A 17,441-nucleotide genomic window follows, 5' to 3' on the forward strand; every position below is an offset into this window, starting at 1 on the left:
TTCTATTTGGGGGGGCAATTTCACGGCTATGCTCAGTATCAAATTCTAAATCCACATTAAAAAATTGAGGAGAAAAAAATATGAAAAGATGAGGAGGGAGGTTGATTTTCATGTGATTTTTATTGTGTTGTAGACTGGTTTGTTTTAAATGTCCCCCAGGCAAAATGGAACGTGCGTAACTTGTAGTGACTACAGTATCAGTATAGTGCCTGGAAAAGATAATTTTGGATACATGCCTCGAGCTGCAACTGGCAACTGACACAGAAAGTAATGCATGTAAGACACATTGTCATCATCCACAGGGTCTCCTCCTGTGTCCTTTCACCTCCCCTTTATAATGTGTATACTGATGACTGCCGCAGCTGGCATGACAACAGATTACTTTTCAAATTTGCTGATGACTCTGTGACAGTCAGTTTCCTCCATGCAGATGAGAACAACCATGGTCCCATTGTGGATTGTGGGGGGGGGGGAGGAATGTTTTAAGTTTAACTGTAAATGCACAGAAGTTGTCTGCCTGGTAGCTGAATGCTCTACCTCCTGTTCTACTCTTACAGACTCTTGGAACCACAAGAGAGCCTGTGTTTTGGGAATGAAAACACCTACTGTAGATGCTTGAGAGAGAGTCTGAGCCAGGGACAGTAAATATGGTTGAGGTTCCAACAATAAGGTGAGTAATAAAAAATGTAATACTGTGGTGGCAATTTCTGTGAAACAAGCACAAAGTCAAACACTTCTTTCTGAAAGTTTAATTCAGCATCTGCAGATGGACTCATCAGTACACATCACCTGAATGACATGCACAAATGAGCAAAGAACATAGGAGAATCTGTGTTCTTATAACTCTCAGCCCCCTCCCACTAAGCATTCAAAGGTATTTATTACCCTCCTGTAGTTTCACTCAGTGGAGGAGACATCCTGGCCATTTGTTTACATGTTCTGTGGATGACCCCCCCTGTGAGATCCCAGTTGTTTGATCCCAATCAGAGATACCATGAGAAGCCATAAAGATTTGGTTTCTCGAGGCCATACAACTCAAGTCTCTTAAGCCACCATCGTAAACCTTAAGGTTGCCCTTTCAGATAAACAATTTGGTGAACCATTTGGTCAGTCATCCACATACATGTCTGCTAATGCAATTAAACATTCACAAATGTAAAAATTTCCATTACATTTCCCCCCTTTGAGCATTTCATGCTCACTAAACAACTATCATTTTTAGACAAACGCATCATCTTGAAATTGAGAATTTCATTCTAGATGAGGGCCCGGAAATTTAACATATCCAATTGCATTCTTGATTAAAGTACACAAATAGTACACAATCAATACACCAGACCAACAACACTTAAATACAAACAAAAATCTGAATCGATGTCAAATATTCCAATGACACATTTTTCACATTTAAAATATACTATGACCACCAATTCCATGCTTCAGGAATCTGTGTGTCCTTGTTCTTTTCCTCAAACAATAGGCAATTTAAATGAAAAACAATATGCATCAAATTGTCAGATGTATGTATGTATATGTGTATGTGCAGCAATCAGATCAGATTATGTGACCAACACCTCCTTGGCTGGTGAGCATAATGTCCAAAGCCATCCTATTTCGCAGAGCCACATTTCTGAGGCCCTGAATATTGGGAGAAACAAAAATGAAAACCCAACCCCCACTAAGTACAATCCCATCTATTCTGTGTGTGTTGTTCGCACATTTCCCCACCATGGGAAGAGTCCCCCAAATCCTTTGGAGACACTTTCAATGTGGAACACTCATATCTTCATAATAGTGAGTGCAATCTGTATGGAAGTAAGTGAGGTTAGGTCTCTCATTGATGATCTTTCCTCGCAGTTGTCTTCATGGCTGCATACCATGAATTGACTTCAGGCTTTGTCAGTTCAAACAAGAGTTTCCATTTTTTTTTTTGCCTATGATGCTCAGTTTAGTTTGGTGTTGTTCTTCCTGCCAAGGTTTCACCTGCCATAGCAATGTTGGCAGGACGATGATGACTGTGAGCAAGGACAGGGAACACATCTTTTCCCTCGAACTGCATCCCAGTCGTCCCATCAGGTGTCACTTTTTGTCTGACGGCGTCATCGTTTATCAGCAGCGTCACCCTAGCCAACCCCCTAATCAATGTGCCGCCTCTTCGTGAGATTGGAGACGTGTGGTCCTAGAGATTTCCACCCCCTCCTTGCTCGCGGACACAAAGCAGTTGAAGGCTGAGGTGCACTCACTGACATCAATGCACGCTGTGTTCTGAAGAATCCACTCCTTGCTCAGGAACCTCCCTGCAATGGCTTGCATACATCCAAGTTGATCTTTCAGCAGCCTTCACTGCCATCTATGGATTTTGGTAGGGCTTCCTTCACCTATCTGTGGATCTCAAAAAGCATAGGGGACAGGTTGCACAATAAAACATTTCCCTGAGCAGTGCCTTCGCAACTGCTGAAGAGTCCTGTTTAAATGTGGAGAAACACACATGTCAATAAAATCAAGACAGTATTGCTTTCCCTCACTTTGTTCTTCCATAAAATCCCTCAAACAGTTCACTTTATATAATCTGGATTCCTCTTTGTGTATTATTATAGTACCAATTATATAACTCTAATGAAAATTTAAAAATAATTTGTGAGTCATTTGTGAGTTTGACAATTCTTTTGTAAACCAATATATCTGTATCTCTTCCTACATTTGGCATCCCCCCTTTGACACTTGGTTCTGACCATGTGTCAACTATGAGGAAACAGATATCTTTCTAAACAGGATTTCCTATTTGTTCCAGACCAAAATGTATAGCCACCAAACAATCCACTTTCCTTCAAACTGTTTTTTTGTTTGTTTTTAACTGAGCTGCCCTTATCTGCAGCTCCTTTAAATCTGTATTTAAATGTTAATGACCCATCAAATACATTAGGTGTTAATGACCTATCAGATTTAGAAACGCCTCGGACAAGCAGACTGTGCTTTGCTGCAGCTTTTGCAGCAGCTTCTGCTCTCACATTCCCCTGTGAAACTGAAAAGTCTTTAAAAAATGCTTCACATTTGCAGAACGCAATTAGTTTGAATAACAACACAGCATCAATCAGAACAGCAACCAATGTATGGTAGGTAATGGGTTTGAGAATTTCCCTTTAGCCAAAAATCTGCCAAATCATATACCACTCCCAATGCATACCTGCTACCAGTGTATATGTTGACACCTGTCACTTACATATTTGCATTTCTCAATCAATGCAACCAATTCTGCAGCTTCTGCAGAATAATGTAATGAGTGATTCAGCCAAATTTGTCATACAAAGTTGTAACGTCAAAACCCACTTGGCTTCTACCAGTTGCTGGATCTTTTAATGCTGAGTCGTCCACAAACAGCTTCATATCTGCATTTATCAGCTGTACTGTATCTGAGTCACTTAGCTTTTGAAAAGTGTTCAGTCTGACAATAATAAATTCCACAGTCCTAATTGCATTTATCACTGCAGAAATCTTTTGTGATTTACCTCTAAACCTCTGATTAAATTATTTTTATTATTGGGATCAGATGTTTTTTCCCTTCCCATAACCCCTTTTGGTCCAAAGTTCCAAAACTTTCAATACCAATTGTTTTTGTTCTCCTTTGCTTAATAGAACATGGAGATCAGAATTTGATACCTTAAACAATTTGTCCAGTGAGTCAATCTAAGCTACTGAGACAACACAGTGATTACTGTTCTAGTATAACCAACCTAACCTATCGTTAATCTTTAATCTAACTTTCTCTATCACATTCTTTAACTACTTACTCTAACCTTCTCTACCATCCTTTGTGTTAGGATAACATCTGTAATTACATCTGGGTGAGTACCTCAGCATCTCACAAGAAAGTGTTACTTACAGAGGTGAGGGAAGCGTTCAGAATCTTCCATTGATATGCATATATCAAATCCTCTAGTTACATCTACGCCTTGTGATGTTAAAATTAGCATATTACTCAATGAACACATGAAATCTCTACCAATAATATCTATCAGCCAGCGTGGTGACAACAAAAATTAATGTTTAAAATTTCCTTAACCTCATTTTTTTTTTTTAAACAATGGTACAGTGTATCTCTCTAGCACTGTCGTACCTGTTGCTTCAATTGTTTTAAAACATCTCTAACATTCATTTTTGGAGACTGATTCTGTTTTCACCTGAATCTACCAAAAATGTGATGTCTTTACCATTTACTTTGATTGTGTGTTTTTGCATATATGCATCAGTTCTAACAGTAATTCATATGGTGTGCGTGTTACAGTGCTCTTACGAATTTGGTGAGTAGGTTGAAACTTTCTCTCTGTCTCCGCGTCTGCACCAGATGAATCCTTCACTGTCCCCAGCTCCACCGCTACTCAATCGCACTATGTGTATTGGTTCTCAGGGCAATCCCTGATCCAATGTCCAATTTTGCCACATTTGAAACAAGCGTCAGTTCTTCCACATCCCCTTCCTCTCCCTCCATGACCTTTCTTGTGCCCGCAGACTTGGTTTTGATATGCTGCCAGCTGTGCCATTCGCAGTCCCTCTGTCAACTGCGTTGCCTTTTTCTTTTTCTTGCTGTTCAAGAGTTTTTCTGCATAATCAGCATTACCCCATGCTGGATTCACCATTCTCCGCTCCTGTGCAGAGACGGATCTTGCCACTTTCGAATACTGAGTCCCCATCTCAGTCATCAGCAGTCTTTGCTGTTCAGTGCTGGTTCCAGTTGCACTGCATACCGCTCCCCCACTTAACACTTGTGGGAGAGATGAAGTGGTAGGTTCTTTCATATTGGTGAATGTCCATGGTCTGTAGATCAGCTGAGTGTTTCCATCTCCTGCAGCCACCTCCACCATCGGTGCTTGCGGGGTTGCATTCAAATCATAAATTGCCTCCTTCCCGGTGTGCCATGGAGTATGTGCTGCCACATATGGAGTGGTGCATGATGGAGGCCTGTCCACCTCCTCTGCTGCAACAAGCTCGAGGTCTGGATGGAGGTTAGGGACGGCTGGAGCTGCCGCCTGCGCCCTCTGCACCGGTAGCAGCTGAGTGTCCTGCTGGTCATCACACTGCACCGCTGCTGGCTGTGGTTGTCCTCTCGGTGGAGCTGAGTCCAGATCAGGGTCTAGTCGGACACACTGAGACTTGGAGATTAGTTCAATCCCTACCTTTTGTAAACTGTCCCTGATATTCACTTCAGTTAACCAAAATTCACACGCTCCAGTACAAATATCCCTACATTTCTTTTTTCCTTCTAATTTGTCCTCACTAACTCGTTCCTCTCTAACTCTTTCCTCTCTAACTCTACGCTTACCATCACTTATTAACATATACTGAACATTAAGAAAAGAAAGCTGAAGTGGATTAGCATTATCCTTATCTTTCTTTCCTTTACCGATGTTTAAACCCATTTCTCTAGTAGGTTGTCTCAGCAGTTTTAACACAACTCTTATTTATCAATTTAAACTCCCAATTTGTTCAACAAAATACAAAATTTGGAAGACCAAAGTTATGCTGATATGGGAAAAGACATTTAGAAATTCCCTAATTTATTTTAATCCGTTCTTTCTTTTTAATTTCCTTTTGTTAAAAATTTGTTTTTAGGATTTAGTCTTTCTTAATACCCTCAAAAAGCCAATTATACCCCTAATATACTTAAGTTTACTTAAATTTACTTACCTTTACTTACCTTTGGCGGTTGAGAACTTCTCTCACTCTCTCTTTTTTTTCTCTCTTATTAAAGCAGATTCATTGCAGTGTCGAGATTATCCTGGCTCAGGTCTCAGTCCTTCAGTCCCAGTCACATCTCCAGTGCAAAACTCTATTTACTATATTATTTCATAGTTTGTTAAATCATGAGCTCGACGTCAGAACCCAATATAACAAGTGTATTAAAATCATCAAACACTCCGTATATTTCTATTATTATATCACGTACATATCAATACTCCTTAACTCTGTGACCTCCTCTCAGATCACCAACCTGTTTATTCTAATAACTACGTGATCTCCAAGATCATCAACAGGCTTATTCTATATTAACTCTGTGGTCTCCAAGACCACCCGTGACCTCCAAGATCACCCGAAGCTTTCTTGATTCTACATCGGTTCCAAACCTTGCCATGCAGACACGTCTGTCACTCACCCTGTGAGAGAATCGTTTCCCTTCTGAATTTGTCTTCCCAGAAAGACAGTGTCTCTGTGCTACTTGGTCCGCCGGATCACAGCAGTGAGAGCACTCTTTGGTTCTCAGGCATCAGGCCCTCACGTCTCTACCCTCTTTTGTCAGGGAGGTTGAGGTCAGAGTCCCAGACTCCCTGCGCAGTTTTACCTTTCAGCCTTGAGATCCAGAGTGTCCTCTCACACGAGTGATCCTGCCAACAACGCCAAATGTGGTGGCAATTTCTGTGAAACAAGCACAAAGTCAAACACTTCTTTCTGAAAGTTTAATTCAGCATCTGCAGATGGACTCATCAGTACACATCACCTGAATGACATGCACAAATGAGCAAAGAACATAGGAGAATCTGTGTTCTTATAACTCTCAGCCCCCTCCCACTAAGCATTCAAAGGTATTTATTACCCTCCTGTAGTTTCACTCAGTGGAGGAGACATCCTGGCCATTTGTTTACATGTTCTGTGGATGACCCCCCCTGTGAGATCCCAGTTGTTTGATCCCAATCAGAGATACCATGAGAAGCCATAAAGATTTGGTTTCTCGAGGCCATACAACTCAAGTCTCTTAAGCCACCATCGTAAACCTTAAGGTTGCCCTTTCAGATAAACAATTTGGTGAACCATTTGGTCAGTCATCCACATACATGTCTGCTAATGCAATTAAACATTCACAAATGTAAAAATTTCCATTACATTTCCCCCCTTTGAGCATTTCATGCTCACTAAACAACTATCATTTTTAGACAAACGCATCATCTTGAAATTGAGAATTTCATTCTAGATGAGGGCCCGGAAATTTAACATATCCAATTGCATTCTTGATTAAAGTACACAAATAGTACACAATCAATACACCAGACCAACAACACTTAAATACAAACAAAAATCTGAATCGATGTCAAATATTCCAATGACACATTTTTCACATTTAAAATATACTATGACCACCAATTCCATGCTTCAGGAATCTGTGTGTCCTTGTTCTTTTCCTCAAACAATAGGCAATTTAAATGAAAAACAATATGCATCAAATTGTCAGATGTATGTATGTATATGTGTATGTGCAGCAATCAGATCAGATTATGTGACCAACACCTCCTTGGCTGGTGAGCATAATGTCCAAAGCCATCCTATTTCGCAGAGCCACATTTCTGAGGCCCTGAATATTGGGAGAAACAAAAATGAAAACCCAACCCCCACTAAGTACAATCCCATCTATTCTGTGTGTGTTGTTCGCACATTTCCCCACCATGGGAAGAGTCCCCCAAATCCTTTGGAGACACTTTCAATGTGGAACACTCATATCTTCATAATAGTGAGTGCAATCTGTATGGAAGTAAGTGAGGTTAGGTCTCTCATTGATGATCTTTCCTCGCAGTTGTCTTCATGGCTGCATACCATGAATTGACTTCAGGCTTTGTCAGTTCAAACAAGAGTTTCCATTTTTTTTTTTGCCTATGATGCTCAGTTTAGTTTGGTGTTGTTCTTCCTGCCAAGGTTTCACCTGCCATAGCAATGTTGGCAGGACGATGATGACTGTGAGCAAGGACAGGGAACACATCTTTTCCCTCGAACTGCATCCCAGTCGTCCCATCAGGTGTCACTTTTTGTCTGACGGCGTCATCGTTTATCAGCAGCGTCACCCTAGCCAACCCCCTAATCAATGTGCCGCCTCTTCGTGAGATTGGAGACGTGTGGTCCTAGAGATTTCCACCCCCTCCTTGCTCGCGGACACAAAGCAGTTGAAGGCTGAGGTGCACTCACTGACATCAATGCACGCTGTGTTCTGAAGAATCCACTCCTTGCTCAGGAACCTCCCTGCAATGGCTTGCATACATCCAAGTTGATCTTTCAGCAGCCTTCACTGCCATCTATGGATTTTGGTAGGGCTTCCTTCACCTATCTGTGGATCTCAAAAAGCATAGGGGACAGGTTGCACAATAAAACATTTCCCTGAGCAGTGCCTTCGCAACTGCTGAAGAGTCCTGTTTAAATGTGGAGAAACACACATGTCAATAAAATCAAGACAGTATTGCTTTCCCTCACTTTGTTCTTCCATAAAATCCCTCAAACAGTTCACTTTATATAATCTGGATTCCTCTTTGTGTATTATTATAGTACCAATTATATAACTCTAATGAAAATTTAAAAATAATTTGTGAGTCATTTGTGAGTTTGACAATTCTTTTGTAAACCAATATATCTGTATCTCTTCCTACATTTGGCATCCCCCCTTTGACACTTGGTTCTGACCATGTGTCAACTATGAGGAAACAGATATCTTTCTAAACAGGATTTCCTATTTGTTCCAGACCAAAATGTATAGCCACCAAACAATCCACTTTCCTTCAAACTGTTTTTTTGTTTGTTTTTAACTGAGCTGCCCTTATCTGCAGCTCCTTTAAATCTGTATTTAAATGTTAATGACCCATCAAATACATTAGGTGTTAATGACCTATCAGATTTAGAAACGCCTCGGACAAGCAGACTGTGCTTTGCTGCAGCTTTTGCAGCAGCTTCTGCTCTCACATTCCCCTGTGAAACTGAAAAGTCTTTAAAAAATGCTTCACATTTGCAGAACGCAATTAGTTTGAATAACAACACAGCATCAATCAGAACAGCAACCAATGTATGGTAGGTAATGGGTTTGAGAATTTCCCTTTAGCCAAAAATCTGCCAAATCATATACCACTCCCAATGCATACCTGCTACCAGTGTATATGTTGACACCTGTCACTTACATATTTGCATTTCTCAATCAATGCAACCAATTCTGCAGCTTCTGCAGAATAATGTAATGAGTGATTCAGCCAAATTTGTCATACAAAGTTGTAACGTCAAAACCCACTTGGCTTCTACCAGTTGCTGGATCTTTTAATGCTGAGTCGTCCACAAACAGCTTCATATCTGCATTTATCAGCTGTACTGTATCTGAGTCACTTAGCTTTTGAAAAGTGTTCAGTCTGACAATAATAAATTCCACAGTCCTAATTGCATTTATCACTGCAGAAATCTTTTGTGATTTACCTCTAAACCTCTGATTAAATTATTTTTATTATTGGGATCAGATGTTTTTTCCCTTCCCATAACCCCTTTTGGTCCAAAGTTCCAAAACTTTCAATACCAATTGTTTTTGTTCTCCTTTGCTTAATAGAACATGGAGATCAGAATTTGATACCTTAAACAATTTGTCCAGTGAGTCAATCTAAGCTACTGAGACAACACAGTGATTACTGTTCTAGTATAACCAACCTAACCTATCGTTAATCTTTAATCTAACTTTCTCTATCACATTCTTTAACTACTTACTCTAACCTTCTCTACCATCCTTTGTGTTAGGATAACATCTGTAATTACATCTGGGTGAGTACCTCAGCATCTCACAAGAAAGTGTTACTTACAGAGGTGAGGGAAGCGTTCAGAATCTTCCATTGATATGCATATATCAAATCCTCTAGTTACATCTACGCCTTGTGATGTTAAAATTAGCATATTACTCAATGAACACATGAAATCTCTACCAATAATATCTATCAGCCAGCGTGGTGACAACAAAAATTAATGTTTAAAATTTCCTTAACCTAATTTTTTTTTTTTAAACAATGGTACAGTGTATCTCTCTAGCACTGTCGTACCTGTTGCTTCAATTGTTTTAAAACATCTCTAACATTCATTTTTGGAGACTGATTCTGTTTTCACCTGAATCTACCAAAAATGTGATGTCTTTACCATTTACTTTGATTGTGTGTTTTTGCATATATGCATCAGTTCTAACAGTAATTCATATGGTGTGCGTGTTACAGTGCTCTTACGAATTTGGTGAGTAGGTTGAAACTTTCTCTCTGTCTCCGCGTCTGCACCAGATGAATCCTTCACTGTCCCCAGCTCCACCGCTACTCAATCGCACTATGTGTATTGGTTCTCAGGGCAATCCCTGATCCAATGTCCAATTTTGCCACATTTGAAACAAGCGTCAGTTCTTCCACATCCCCTTCCTCTCCCCCCATGACCTTTCTTGTGCCCGCAGACTTGGTTTTGATATGCTGCCAGCTGTGCCATTCGCAGTCCCTCTGTCAACTGCGTTGCCTTTTTCTTTTTCTTGCTGTTCAAGAGTTTTTCTGCATAATCAGCATTACCCCATGCTGGATTCACCATTCTCCGCTCCTGTGCAGAGACGGATCTTGCCACTTTCGAATACTGAGTCCCCATCTCAGTCATCAGCAGTCTTTGCTGTTCAGTGCTGGTTCCAGTTGCACTGCATACCGCTCCCCCACTTAACACTTGTGGGAGAGATGAAGTGGTAGGTTCTTTCATATTGGTGAATGTCCATGGTCTGTAGATCAGCTGAGTGTTTCCATCTCCTGCAGCCACCTCCACCATCGGTGCTTGCGGGGTTGCATTCAAATCATAAATTGCCTCCTTCCCGGTGTGCCATGGAGTATGTGCTGCCACATATGGAGTGGTGCATGATGGAGGCCTGTCCACCTCCTCTGCTGCAACAAGCTCGAGGTCTGGATGGAGGTTAGGGACGGCTGGAGCTGCCGCCTGCGCCCTCTGCACCGGTAGCAGCTGAGTGTCCTGCTGGTCATCACACTGCACCGCTGCTGGCTGTGGTTGTCCTCTCGGTGGAGCTGAGTCCAGATCAGGGTCTAGTCGGACACACTGAGACTTGGAGATTAGTTCAATCCCTACCTTTTGTAAACTGTCCCTGATATTCACTTCAGTTAACCAAAATTCACACGCTCCAGTACAAATATCCCTACATTTCTTTTTTCCTTCTAATTTGTCCTCACTAACTCGTTCCTCTCTAACTCTTTCCTCTCTAACTCTACGCTTACCATCACTTATTAACATATACTGAACATTAAGAAAAGAAAGCTGAAGTGGATTAGCATTATCCTTATCTTTCTTTCCTTTACCGATGTTTAAACCCATTTCTCTAGTAGGTTGTCTCAGCAGTTTTAACACAACTCTTATTTATCAATTTAAACTCCCAATTTGTTCAACAAAATACAAAATTTGGAAGACCAAAGTTATGCTGATATGGGAAAAGACATTTAGAAATTCCCTAATTTATTTTAATCCGTTCTTTCTTTTTAATTTCCTTTTGTTAAAAATTTGTTTTTAGGATTTAGTCTTTCTTAATACCCTCAAAAAGCCAATTATACCCCTAATATACTTAAGTTTACTTAAATTTACTTACCTTTACTTACCTTTGGCGGTTGAGAACTTCTCTCACTCTCTCTTTTTTTTCTCTCTTATTAAAGCAGATTCATTGCAGTGTCGAGATTATCCTGGCTCAGGTCTCAGTCCTTCAGTCCCAGTCACATCTCCAGTGCAAAACTCTATTTACTATATTATTTCATAGTTTGTTAAATCATGAGCTCGACGTCAGAACCCAATATAACAAGTGTATTAAAATCATCAAACACTCCGTATATTTCTATTATTATATCACGTACATATCAATACTCCTTAACTCTGTGACCTCCTCTCAGATCACCAACCTGTTTATTCTAATAACTACGTGATCTCCAAGATCATCAACAGGCTTATTCTATATTAACTCTGTGGTCTCCAAGACCACCCGTGACCTCCAAGATCACCCGAAGCTTTCTTGATTCTACATCGGTTCCAAACCTTGCCATGCAGACACGTCTGTCACTCACCCTGTGAGAGAATCGTTTCCCTTCTGAATTTGTCTTCCCAGAAAGACAGTGTCTCTGTGCTACTTGGTCCGCCGGATCACAGCAGTGAGAGCACTCTTTGGTTCTCAGGCATCAGGCCCTCACGTCTCTACCCTCTTTTGTCAGGGAGGTTGAGGTCAGAGTCCCAGACTCCCTGCGCAGTTTTACCTTTCAGCCTTGAGATCCAGAGTGTCCTCTCACACGAGTGATCCTGCCAACAACGCCAAATGTGGTGGCAATTTCTGTGAAACAAGCACAAAGTCAAACACTTCTTTCTGAAAGTTTAATTCAGCATCTGCAGATGGACTCATCAGTACACATCACCTGAATGACATGCACAAATGAGCAAAGAACATAGGAGAATCTGTGTTCTTATAACTCTCAGCCCCCTCCCACTAAGCATTCAAAGGTATTTATTACCCTCCTGTAGTTTCACTCAGTGGAGGAGACATCCTGGCCATTTGTTTACATGTTCTGTGGATGGCCCCCCCTGTGAGATCCCAGTTGTTTGATCCCAATCAGAGATACCATGAGAAGCCATAAAGATTTGGTTTCTCGAGGCCATACAACTCAAGTCTCTTAAGCCACCATCGTAAACCTTAAGGTTGCCCTTTCAGATAAACAATTTGGTGAACCATTTGGTCAGTCATCCACATACATGTCTGCTAATGCAATTAAACATTCACAAATGTAAAAATTTCCATTACAATACCTTACAATATACTGTGATGTTAACTATGTTCTGAGAAGGTTTTTGAAATATATGGGGATTTATGTAGATAACATTTATTTGACAACTTGTACCATTTCTATTTGGGGGGGAAATTTCACGGCTATGCTCAGTATCAAATTCTAAATCCACATTAAAAAATTGAGGAGTAAAAAAATATGAAAAGATGGGGAGGGAGGTTGATTTTCATGTGATTTTTATTGTGTTGTAGACTGGTTTGTTTAAAATGTCCCCCAGGCAAAATGGAACGTGCGTAACTTGTAGTGACTACAGTATCAGTATAGTGCCTGGAAAAGATAATTTTGGATACATGCCTCGAGCTGCAACTGACACAGAAAGTAATGCATGTAAGACACATTGTCATCATCCACAGGGTCTCCTCCTGTGTCCTTTCACCTCCCCTCTATAATGTGTATACTGATGACTGCCGCAGCTGGCATGACAACAGATTACTTTTCAAATTTGCTGATGACTCTGTGACAGTCAGTTTCCTCCATGCAGATGAGAACAACCATGGTCCCATTGTGGATTGTGAATCTGTATTGGTGTGACTGTGCATTTTTACTACTAAATGTGACAAAAACCAAGGACATGAGTTTTAGGCATCAGTCCTCAAACTCTTAGAATACTATCATCAAGGGACATGTGGTAGACATTTTAGAGAACTACAAGTACCTTGGGATGATTATTAACTATGATATCTCTGATGTTCCTGATGATGACTGTTTGTATTACAGATAGCAAGTGGCTGATCCCTTATTCAGTAGAACATGTACTTGTACAATGTAACTTGTACAATGCTCAATGATATAGATATCCATTCCAGATTTCTGCAACATACCTTGTAATTTTATCCATAATTAATTATGAAAATAAATCCAGTTTATGATTTTTGATATATGACAATTTGATTCTGACTGATCATAATTCAAGGTCAGCTTTAATTTGTGATACTTTAAATTAAGTTTAAAGTGAGAATGTCATCGTAGAAATCCTGAACTTGAATTGTGACTAATGAAGCATTGTGTTAGTTCATGCAGGAGAGAGTCATGTACTCAGCTACCGATAGGTTTATGGGTGCTCGTCAGTCACCCACCAATTACAGCCCATTCTCTCTCTTTAAATATGACCTCATCCTCACTGATCCCTGCTCAGCTCTAACACTTTTAGCACTGTAATGGAAATGTTACATTTTTGTATGTATAATTGCATGAGCAAAGATGTATGTGGAGGACTGAACAAATGGTTGACCAAATTGTTAATCGAAAAGGGCAATAAATCACAAAATATTTATGCAGTGATAAATGCAATTAGGAGTGTTGAGCTCCTTCCTGATTAAACTTTATCATTGTCAGACATACACCAAAAGTAGGGACATCTTTTGGATGTGATTGATGAAGGATCAAAGATCAAATGGCAAGGTCACTAGCACCTCACAAAGCACACTTCTTGCCTTGTATATGCAATATATATCCAAAATGCCTTCAGGGAATTCTTTCATATTTGGCACAAACATTCACATGAATTTAGATTTCATTTTGGTAGCCAAATGTCACAGTGTTCTCACAAAGTATGTAAATATTTTTCCTTAAATTGATATCTAAAGATCAGCTCATGGGAATGTCGTCAAACTTGGTAAAAACATTAACTTAAACTCAAAGATGAAGGATTTTATTCCCTTCGAAGTTAAAGGTCAGAGTTACCTCATGTCACTGTGAATGTGATATGTTAGGACTGTCAGTAGGGAATTTCATTATATCTGGTAACTTGGACTGCTTGAGGGAATTTCTTATCAACGTTACATGAGGTGTCACTTGGATTTCAGCCCTCTAGCTGGTCAGGGGCCTAAACAGGGCTCGCAGCCTCTTGGTTCTGGAGATTTTTGGGAAAATTACGATCCCTTTCGGGGCCTTCCCAGGGGCCTAGGAGCCCCAAATTTGACCCACTGGTCACAAGGGGCTCTTTGAGCCTGCATTACCGATTTTCACCAAAACCGCAGAAGGGCCCAGGTGACCTTTGTGACCTTTGGTATCAATTAAGCCCATTTCTAAGGGCTCCATTTTCATAGCCGTACAGAGTACATATGGGTATGAGAGGGAAGAATGTTGATCGGGGGGGCCTAATGATCGCAAAGGTGTAACTTTCAAACAGTTTGAGGCTTTTTTGGCTGAAATGAGGGGCCAGCATATACTAGGCATTGATAATGGGCTTTACACTAACTTCTGATTCCCCTTTCATTATAGATTGCAATTTGACGGGCCTCCAGCAAATGCCAGAAAGCACGAAGAGCTTTGAAACCGCGACAGGAGCCGTCTTTACAGAAAGCCCATCCACCTAGTTCGGCCTGGTGTCCGCAGGTGCGAAAGAAGAAAAGTTGTGCCAGGTTGAATTAGACAGTCAGACAGGTTCTGACACTTGTTGCTTTTGTGACACAAGGAATATTGTGCTTCACCAGCAATACAGTTTTTTTTTCAATGAAGGGCAATTTGGGGTTCAGCATCTTGCCTAGGTATACTTGCTTGTGTGTCTTGTGTTGCAAGATCCTGCTATGGCTGGAGCTGGGGGCCATCAGTGAAGTAGAGGTAGCTGGCCACTGCCTCATATAATAATAGCCATGCTCATCCTGCCATTCAGATGAGTTTTGATTTCTGTAGCATTAATTTGATCTTGTTTTGGTCTGGAATTCAGTTCCTGTCAGCCTTATCAGTTGAATTTCTTTTTTGTTTTAGTTCTTTGAAAATTACTTTTTGTTAGAAAAATCTGAGCCATCATGTGTCTTCCCTTATTTAGTGCCAGATGACTCTGATGCGCCAAACCAAGTTATAAATTGCCTGTGAAAGTAAAACTGAAAATTTTGTAATGTTCAAGGACAAAAGATTATCGGCAAAGTTGGAGCAACAAAACAAATCAAAAATAAAGAACCTGGGTGTTATTCAGGACTAGATTTTAATCCACACATAAACAATGTCACAAAGATTGCCTTTTATCATTTAAGAAACATTGCAAGAGTAAGACTGTTCCTCACTTTGGAAACTGCCAAAAGTTGATTCACGCTTTTATACTTTCTCGCCTGGACTACTGTGATGCACTATATTCAGGATTACCGAAAAAATCCATCGATCGCCTACAGCTTTTGCAAAATCCAGCAGCCATGGTTTTAATGAGAAATAGGAAAAGATTCCATATTACTTTTATTTTAGTGTCTTTACACTGGCTTCTAGCATCACTGAGGATTGATTTTAAAATTATTTTACTTGTTTTTAATTCTCTTAATGGTACAGCACCGTCATACATCTCTGACTGTTTATCGGAATATGTTACGAATCATTCCCTCAGGTCGTCTACAGCGGGCTTGCTCATTGTCCCCAAAACAAACAATAAAAGGTTTGGGGAAGCAGCTTTCTCTTGCTATGCTTTCCTATGCTATGCTATCCAAAGGTTTGGAACAAACTCCCACCACACATCAGACATGCTTCTTCTGTTGATAGTTTTAAGAAACAACTCAAGACCTGTTGCTATGATAATACATTTTAGCTGCATTTTATGTATAAATACATTTATTATTATTATTGTTATGGTCTCAGCCAGCCAGGCCATAACAACATGTAATCAGGAAAGCTGTCTCAAAAGCCATCCTCCTGGGAAAGTAGATACAGTAAACACAAAGATCGATGTCATGAAGAAAAGCAGGAACTTGAAAGGTGCATAAAAATATCAAAAGAAATAGAGAAAACAACAACAATTTTCTTCTACAACTCCCAACATGCACTGAACTGTGCCTGTGGCCCCATATTTTTTATCATATTACTTCATGTAACTAAAGTCCATTGTTTGTGCTTCCATCTCTCTATCTCTCTCCCTCTCTCTCCAAATTTCACTACTAATACTACCACCATATTATGATTATGATGATGATGATAAACTGTTATAATTAATAATATAATTGCATCTCAATGTATCACTATTCATTATATTTATATTTTTATGACAACAACAGTCTCTCTCTGTCTCTCTCTCTCTCTTCTCTCCCCTCTTATCCACTCATCTCTCCTCTCCTCCATTATTCTCCTCTAGTCAAGGCAGATGGGCGCCCACACTGATTCCAGAAACTTGTTGTAGTCACTCACTTATAGTAAACTCACTTGAATACTATAATAATAATAATAATATTGATACTATTACTACTACTACTACTAGTAATACACTTTATTCATATAGCACTTTAAAAAACGGAAGTGCTTTGACTGAAAATAAAGCAAAGTAAATACAAACTTGAACAAATAAAAGCAGTAATATGACAATCAAGTATTAATTTGGTCCAATTTTTAGTGAAAATGGCAGAGCAGATGTTTTGGTTGCAAACCTAACAATGCTCTACTTGGCTCTACTATTGCTCTACTACTTACTTGTATGCAAGTAGAGCTATAATTCATCCTGCACATTGAGGCCTCCATCATGAAATACAATGCACAACAAAAGACATAAAACAGTTTATATTTTGTTACATTACATACAGTACAAAATACTATGAATATACACATTTCACTTAATAGTAACATGCCATCGCCCAAAGATATCAGTAATCATATCTTCAGTTTTAGAGCATTCCATTACTTCTGACTATACGTGTTGGCAGCTCTGTGCGGTAAACACATTTCCCGTTAGTCTGCATGAAGGTGACTGTCATCTTATGCTCAGTGACCTGGAAGTAAGCCACGCCTCCTATTGTGTGATTGACAGGACTGGAGTAGAGCTGCCAGGACTGAGGAACACTGTCCTTGTGAGTGGTGTCAGGATCGCTGACCACCCCACTCCCACTGACTACATATGAGCTCCCATCATCC

This window comes from Paralichthys olivaceus, chromosome 14, assembly GCF_024713975.1.
Source record: "Paralichthys olivaceus isolate ysfri-2021 chromosome 14, ASM2471397v2, whole genome shotgun sequence".
Lineage (NCBI taxonomy): Eukaryota > Metazoa > Chordata > Actinopteri > Pleuronectiformes > Paralichthyidae > Paralichthys > Paralichthys olivaceus.